This window comes from Salmo salar, chromosome ssa12 (genome assembly GCF_905237065.1).
Source record: "Salmo salar chromosome ssa12, Ssal_v3.1, whole genome shotgun sequence".
NCBI lineage: Eukaryota > Metazoa > Chordata > Actinopteri > Salmoniformes > Salmonidae > Salmo > Salmo salar.
The window spans coordinates 79184115-79192714 of record NC_059453.1 but is presented as its reverse complement, the minus strand read 5'-3'; the positions used below and the strand labels follow the sequence as shown (position 1 = coordinate 79192714).

Here is an 8600-nt window from a genome sequence, read left to right as displayed (position 1 = left end):
CCTTCTGGATTATTGGAAGCGTCCTCAGGAATCACAGAAAAAAAAACATTTTCATGCATGCTACGACTTGGTATGTCTAGTAGCGACTCCTTCATCACCCTGTTTTCCCTGAGTAGACAATCCATGTTGGAATTGTGGATTTTTACCTTGGCTGTGAATGCCTTGTTCTCTCCTTGGAGCGTGAGAATTTCACTCTGGCTAAACTCCAAACTCCCCCTCAGCCCTGCTACCTCTTCACACAACTTTTCCAGTGGTGCATGGATTCCAGCCAGAGCACTAGCCTCTACTTCAACGGTAGGTAAATCATCCGTGTCTGTAGATTAATCTGTTGTTCTTTTTTTTGTCGGATTAATTAAAGTTATTTTGTGAGGTAGTTGGATCTTTCCATTTAACAAACAACTTCATATGACTCTCTAAAAGGGAATACGCAAATAAAGTACCATAAGGGATGGATGAAGATTAACACAAATATGCTTTACTTAATTTATAACCAATGATGTTACACTAGCCGAATAAGCAGCGCACGAGTGAAGTCTTTTTATGCAAAAAAGCATGAAAAAAACTAAAAATGTTGGTGTGTTAAACCAATATACAACAAAGTCCAAAAAATGAAAGGTGGTTTGCACACAAAAATATATAAAACTTTCAAACTTCCTCTTTTGTTTTTTTGCTTTTCAGCAGGCAGGGGTGGAAAGCTAACACAAACATTTCGGGGTCCACCTTCATCAGTGTATGTCTGTTTCTCTGGTTTCAGGCATCATTTATGTAGAGTGAGACACAGGCGTGAATGATAGTAATCAACCGGACCGAGTTTTTCTAAACTTTTCTAATCAGATTTCGGCAATCAGATTGGATTAAATGTTAGAATTGGGTATTTCTGGAGGCAGAAGAAACGTTTGCACACCTGTTTAGGCGAGGTGCTGGCTAGCGGAGTGGAACACTTGAAAAATAATTGGGTATTTTAAAACTGAAAATTAGTTTCTGTTTCTGGTTTGAATGATAGTAAGCAAAAGTTGATTAACAGTTGATTGGCATTCTCACGTTTTTGGAGTGCATCATGCACTCACCTATAACAAAGACATTTAAAATACACTGCTCAAAAAAATAAAGGGAACACAAACAACACAATGTAACTCCAAGTCAATCACACTTCTGTGAAATCAAACTGTCCACTTAGGAAGCAACACTGATTGACAATAAATTTCACATGCTGTTGTGCAAATGGAATAGACAACAGGTGGAAATTATAGGCAATTAGCAAGACACCCCCAATAAAGGACTGGTTTTGCAGGTGGGGACCACAGACCACTTCTCAGTTCCTATGCTTCCCGGCTGATGTTTTGGTCACTTTTGAATGCTGGTGGTGCTTTCACTCTAGTGGTAGCATGAGACGGAGTCTACAACCCACACAAGTGGCTCAGGTAGTGCAGCTCATCCAGGATGGCACATCAATGCGAGCTGTGGCAAGAAGGTTTGCTGTGTCTGTCAGCGTAGTGTCCAGAGCATGGAGGCGCTACCAGGTGACAGGCCAGTACATCAGGAGATGTGGAGGAGGCCGTAGGAGGGCAACAACCCAGCAGCAGGACCGCTACCTCCGCCTTTGTGCAAGGAGGAGCAGGAGAAGCACTGCCAGAGCCCTGCAAAATAACCTCCAGCAGGCCACAAATGTGCATGTGTCTGCTCAAATGGTAAGAAACAGACTCCATGAGGGTGGTATGAGGGCCCGACGTCCACAGGTGGGGGTTGTGCTTACAGCCCAACACCGTGCAGGACGTTTGGCATTTGCCAGAGAACACCAAGATTGGCAAATTCACCACTGGCGCCCTGTGCTCTTCACAGATGAAAGCAGATTCACACTGAGCACGTGACAGATGTGACAGAGTCTGGAGACGCCGTGGAGAACGTTCTGCTGCCTGCAACATCCTCCAGCATGACCGGTTTGGCGGTGGGTCAGTCATGGTGTGGGGTGGCATTTCTTTGGGGGGCCGCACAGCCCTCCATGTGCTCGCCAGAGGTAGCCTGACTGCCATTAGGTACCGAGATGAGATCCTCAGACCCCTTGTGAGACCATATGCTGGTGCGGTTGGCCCTGGGTTCCTCCTAATGCAAGACAATGCTAGACCTCATGTGGCTGGAGTGTGTCAGCAGTTCCTGCAAGAGGAAGGCCTTGATGCTATGGACTGGCCCGCCCGTTCCCCAGACCTGAATCCAATTGAGCACATCTGGGACATCATGTCTCGCTCCATCCACCAACGCCACGTTGCACCACAGACTGTCCAGGAGTTGGCGGATGCTTTAGTCCAGGTCTGGGAGGAGATCCCTCAGGAGACCATTCGCCACCTCATCAGGAGCATGCCTAGACGTTGTAGGGAGGTCATACAGGCACGTGGAGGCCACACACACTACTGAGCCTCATTTTGACTTGTTTTAAGGACATTACATCAAAGTTGGATCAGCCTGTAGTGTGGTTTTCCACTTTAATTTTGAGTGTGACTCCAAATCCAGACCTCCATGGGTTGATAAATTGGATTTCCATTGATTATTTTTGTGTGATTTTGTTGTCAGCACATTCAACTATGTAAAGAAAAAACTATTTAATAAGATTATTTCTTTCATTCAGATCTAGGATGTGTTGTTTAAGTGTTCCCTTTATTTTTTGGAGCAGTATATATCAAATCTATAATGAGAAAATATTGACTGAAGTTGTAGTTTTTAGTGTGAACCACCCTTAAATGTGTTCAATTGCCATTCAAATGAATGAACAGTTGATTCTCAAATGATATCTTTGTTTTAATACCTTAAGCACCAGCAGAGTGCTGGTATCTCCATCTACAATTCAAAAATAAAATACAATTTGATTTGTCACATGCGCCGAATACAACAGCTTTACTTAACCTTAAAGTGAAATTCTTACTTACAAGCCCTTAACCAACAATGCAGTTATGGACCTGTGTTTGTCATTTTAGGCTTTTTATTTTTCCCATAATCCCAGTGGCATCACTAGTAATTCTAATTCCTATGATTTATGTAAATTGTCTATGATGTAGGCATATAAGCCAGTCACATTTGCAACCACATTATTTTACTGAAACAGGTCGTACACAGACTTTTGTGGTCATATGTGGTTATTGAAAATGAGTAGCCTAACAAGTCTCAACAGTCACATTTGCAACCAAATTATTTGAACATTGCAAATACTGTTGTAAATGTAATTTGTAATTTAGTATTTTTTTTGTAAATGAAATATGACACAAAAGTGTATTACTTAATAGTATGCATGGTTTTCAGTATTGGCTTGTAGGCCAACCAACCAGGTGAACGTGGTTACCATCGAGGAGGCAGTTGAGGAGGGGCCGTGGTGATGGAGGAGGGAACTGACTATATTAATTTGGGGACAGGTTGAAACACATAAAACATTCATGGACATTTAGCTAGATTACTGTTGCTAGCTAATTTGTCCTGGGATATAAACATTATGTTGTTTTTTTTTTTTTACCTGAAAGGCACAAGGTCCTTTTTTCTGGTTCTTTGTAGAATTTGGACCAATTTTGACTCATAAAATTTTTTATGTTCTCTACCTCGACAATTAATCCACAGATAAAATGGGAAACCTAGTTAGTTTCTAGTAATCTCCCCTCCTTCAGGCTTCTTCTTCTTCTTCGTCTTCTTCTTCTGTGGACTTTATATGGCGGTTGGCAACCAACTTTAAGGTGCATTACCACCACCAACTGGACTGGAGTGTGGGCCAATCACTCAAGTATGCTCCTAAAAACCGAGGAGATGGGAGAGGGGGGACTTGCAGCATGTGAAGCGGTCAAAAATAGAACCAAGTTCTATTTTAGCTCATGGCTATGAGCTCGTTGACACTCTTGTTGATGCGCACAAGCAGTTTGGAGGAAATGATTGAATAACATGTATGTGTACATTTATTTTACAACGCTTGCGCACGCAACGCAGGCGGTGTGGTCAGTATGTAAGCCAGAAATCTGAATCTTAAAGAAGAAATAACAAGGTGTACTCCGTCAACCACATGTGACAGCTAGCATATGCCAGCGTCATTGTCAGGAAAAGCCATTATAAAGAGTTACCTCATTCCTCACATTTTCCAGCCATAGCCCAGGCTACATGTCGATGATCTAAATAAACAGGAGAAGCTGGTGCATTTTTCCCCCAAATAGGTAGCCTATTTTTCAGATAAACCATAGCCTACATCTTAAAATATATACACTGCTCAAAAAAATAAAGGGAACACTTAAACAACACATCCTAGATCTGAATGAAAGAAATAATCTTATTAAATACTTTTTTCTTTACATAGTTGAATGTGCTGACAACAAAATCACACAAAAATAATCAATGGAAATCCAATTTATCAACCCATGGAGGTCTGGATTTGGAGTCACACTCAAAATTAAATTGGAAAACCACACTACAGGCTGATCCAACTTTGATGTAATGTCCTTAAAACAAGTCAAAATGAGGCTCAGTAGTGTGTGTGGCCTCCACGTGCCTGTATGACCTCCCTACAACGCCTGGGCATGCTCCTGATGAGGTGGCGGATGGTCTCCTGAGGGATCTCCTCCCAGACCTGGACTAAAGCATCCGCCAACTCCTGGACAGTCTGTGGTGAAACGTGGCGTTGGTGGATGGAGCGAGACATGATGACCCAGATGTGCTCAATTGGATTCAGGTCTGGGGAACGGGCGGGCCAGTCCATAGCATCAATGCCTTCCTCTTGCAGGAACTGCTGACACACTCCAGCCACATGAGGTCTAGCATTGTCTTGCATTAGGAGGAACCCAGGGCCAACCGCACCAGCATATGGTCTCACAAGGGGTCTGAGGATCTCCTCTCGGTACCTAATGGCAGTCAGGCTACCTCTGGCGAGCACATGGAGGGCTGTGCGGCCTCCCAAAGAAATGCCACCCTACACCATGACTGACCCACCGCCAAACCGGTCATGCTGGAGGATGTTGCAGGCAGCAGAACGTTCTCCACGGCGTCTCCAGACTGTCACGTCTGTCACATGTGCTCAGTGTGAACCTGCTTTCATCTGTGAAGAGCACAGGGCGCCAGTGGCGAATTTGCCAATCTTGGTGTTCTCTGGCAAATGCCAAACGTCCTGCACGGTGTTGGGCTGTAAGCACAACCCCCACCTGTGGACGTCGGGCCCTCATACCACCCTCATGGAGTCTGTTTCTGACCGTTTGAGCAGACACATGCACATTTGTGGCCTGCTGGAGGTCATTTGGCAGGGCTCTGGTAGTGCTCCTCCTGCTCCTCCTTGCACAAAGGTGGAGGTAGCGGTCCTGCTACTGGGTTGTTGCCCTCCTACGGCCTCCTCCACGTCTCCTGATGTACTGGCCTGTCTCCTGGTAGCGCCTCCATGCTCTGGACAATACGCTGACAGACACAGCAAACCTTCTTGCCACAGCTCGCATTGATGTGCCATCCTGGATGAGCTGCACTACCTGAGCCACTTGTGTGGGTTGTAGACTCCGTCTCATGCTACCACTAGAGTGAAAGCACCGCCAGCATTCAAAAGTGACCAAAACATCAGCCAGGAAGCATAGGAACTGAGAAGTGGTCTGTGGTTACTACCTGCAGAACCAGTCCTTTATTGGGGGTGTCTTGCTTGTTGCCTATAATTTCCACCTGTTGTCTATTCCATTTGCACAACAGCATGTGACATTTATTGTCAATCAGTGTTGCTTCCTAAGTGGACAGTTTGATTTCACAGAAGTGTGATTGACTTGGAGTTACATTGTGTTGTTTAAGTGTTCCCTTTATTTTTTTGAGCAGTATATTTTTAACCACACAACTTAATTTAGCAAAGTAGGGAAAATCATAACAATTCCTTGAATTCTCTTTCTACAAACAACCCACTCAATATCTAAACCAGATTTTATTTATTTGAACCACTTTGTTTGAACTGTACAAACAAATCGGCTGTAAGCAACAACAGTGATAAGGTCAAGAAAATGACATTGACAATGTGATATATACTTCTGAAACACAATCCAGTTTATAAATGTAAAATAACGTTGCATTCATACATTGCTACATTGTTTTTCATAAACGCTATTTTATACATAATATTGGCTTGCCGTTAAACTTATTTATACTAATAGACACTAACTGAACTTCACAGGCATGTTGACATTTATTGTCACCGGTCTTGTCCTGGAGGCAGAACTGGGCGATTTCCCCTTAGATAGGCCAAATTAATTGACCTTAATTTAAGGTTAGGTTTAAAATCTGATGTTATGACTTTGTGGCTTTGCCAGCTCGTAACCACTCTACAGAGTCACCTCCAGAACAAGATGCATGACGAAAAACGCTAACCTGCGTTTCACAATTCTAGACTTGGTAACAATGCACAAAGAGTCGTAAATTCACTTCGGAGCGCAAGAAGGTACTCAAAGTGCGCCAATTCAGTGCGTTTCGCCCTCGGAGCATTCAGAGCAGTGAAGCCAATTTAGCAATGTTGTTGCTAGATTTAGCAACTTTTCAGACTACCCTGGCAACTTTTTTTTCAAATAGCACCTAGCAACAAATGTAGCTACTTTTAACATTTATTTGGAACTATTAGCAACTTTTGAAAAGTGACTCAAACGCTAAAATGCATGCATTTCCCCTCTAAATTACACACAAAAAAGATTCTCTGTCGCACACCCAGTCACAACACACGTGCCTGGCTGCAAAAGTGCATTGTGAGTGACGTCAGCAGCAGGCGCTCAGGTCGTGCACAGGCAGCAGCAGGCCAGCAGCAATTCCAGCAAATTGCAAATCATTGTTGTCTGACTGCAGCAGCAGTAGTACCGGTTCGACAAGCCAAACCCAATGAATATAGTTGGTCACGAATGTTTGATCTTGAACAGAACTTACAACATCAATCAACATGCCTCAATCAAAATTGTACAGAAAAGAGTGGGAGTCTGTACCTGTACAAATGTCAAATCATATTTTTTGCCGAGATGTCCAGTCAATTTGAGCAACGTAATTGTGTATTCTACGTAATGACGCATTTGTACGTTATCACGCAATGACATCACAACCTCATTTAAGTCATTTTTAGCAACAAATCAACCTGCTTCAAGCAACTTAACCTGGAAATTAGTTGGCAACACTGATTTAGAGCGCACACTGGACGCTCTGGCCGACGAGTAGGGTTGATCCGAGCGTTCTGACCTCACAACGGCACCCAAGCTAACAGGCTAAGGTTGGCTAGCTTGCTAGCTACTTCCAGACAAAAATGAGAGAACACCTCACTCGCCCTGGCAGAGGTAGTTGGGTGGGCTGTTTTTATGTTATCCAGAGCATTGATGACTAACTGTGTTGCTAGGAACAATTTAATTACGCTTTTTTTGCTGACGTTTACTGGCACCGCCCATATTCAACTGGTGTTTAGCGTTCGTAAATTCATCAGTTATTCCTTACTCTGGCACACTCAGGCGAGACTGCATCTGAAATCTGAGTAGATATCCAGAGTGAATTTAGGAACGTGCCCTTAATCAGTTAATTTGATCAGCATTGCGCCACGAGAAAAATATCATTCTAATTTGGTGTTCTATATAATTGTGATATCGTTGACGCTCAAAGCCTGTATGTTTCCTCTCATTGACTCTCATGCATTCTATGTCCAGCGTAAGCATGCTCGTTCACACATGTAAAAAAAGGCTCCCGTGTGCTTTGGGCTTTACCCATATTGAATCAGCCGTCCCAGTTCAATCCCTAACCTTTTCCCTTGGCCCTAACCCTTTCGATATTTGTATATGTGCAAGCAATATGGTGTAAGCTCCACCACTTTCCTAATTATGCCTATCCAGACCCTTCAGAAAAATCTATGGGTTAGGTCAGGGCCAAGGAGGAGGGGTAGGGAGTGCATTTGGACCAGAAAATGTGTATGTGCCACCTAAGAGTTTCAATACAAATCATGTCTGTGTGTTCATTCAGGTTGAAATTCACAGTTGAAGAGATGCAGGGGTCCATTGTGACCATGGCCGAGGACACAGGCACTGCAGAGTGCCAGAAAAGACAGAACCGAAGAAGTGCAATGGTACATGAACCTATTTTCTTTGTCTCCACTGTCCACAATGTGAGTGTGGGCTGTCATCTCTATAGTACAGCACATTATCTTAGTTATTTGTTAGTGTACAGCAATGATTGCTATGTCTGAGGCAATGACCAAAATACATAATCATTCTATCAGGTGTAAGAATAAAAAGAATGATGACTGAAATAAATACAAATACCAAGTTAGTCTCTTCCCTCACCCCTTAATTTGTGCATTCACACGCGCCTCTGTCATATACACAAGTGTCCCAAAACAGAACTATGTACGTTGTGTAAGTTAGGAAAAAATTTAAACATAAAAGTTACTTCTTGAATTCGTCCATTTGACCTGTCTTGGTGTCGTTTGTTCATTTTGTTGTTGGTTTCATTGCAGTGGCAGAAAATGGCAGAGCACCTGGGTCCACCTACCCACCATCACCTAAAACCCACTCCTCTCCCTACACCTGTGAAGGAGATCTCTCGCTCTCTCACCTCCACCCCCCCACCCACTTATGTCCATATAATAAATCCTCTTCATTTTCCAA

The 8600-nt window shown here is 43.3% G+C and overlaps 1 long non-coding RNA gene across 1 annotated transcript; it reads left to right on the top strand.

Moving 5' to 3' along the window:
- Positions 1-6953: 6953 nt before the first annotated feature.
- Positions 6954-8600, top strand: LOC106565943 (uncharacterized). The gene is made up of 3 exons (XR_001319762.2): positions 6954-7286; positions 7957-8059; positions 8450-8600. It is a non-coding gene; the product is annotated as an uncharacterized lncRNA (long non-coding RNA).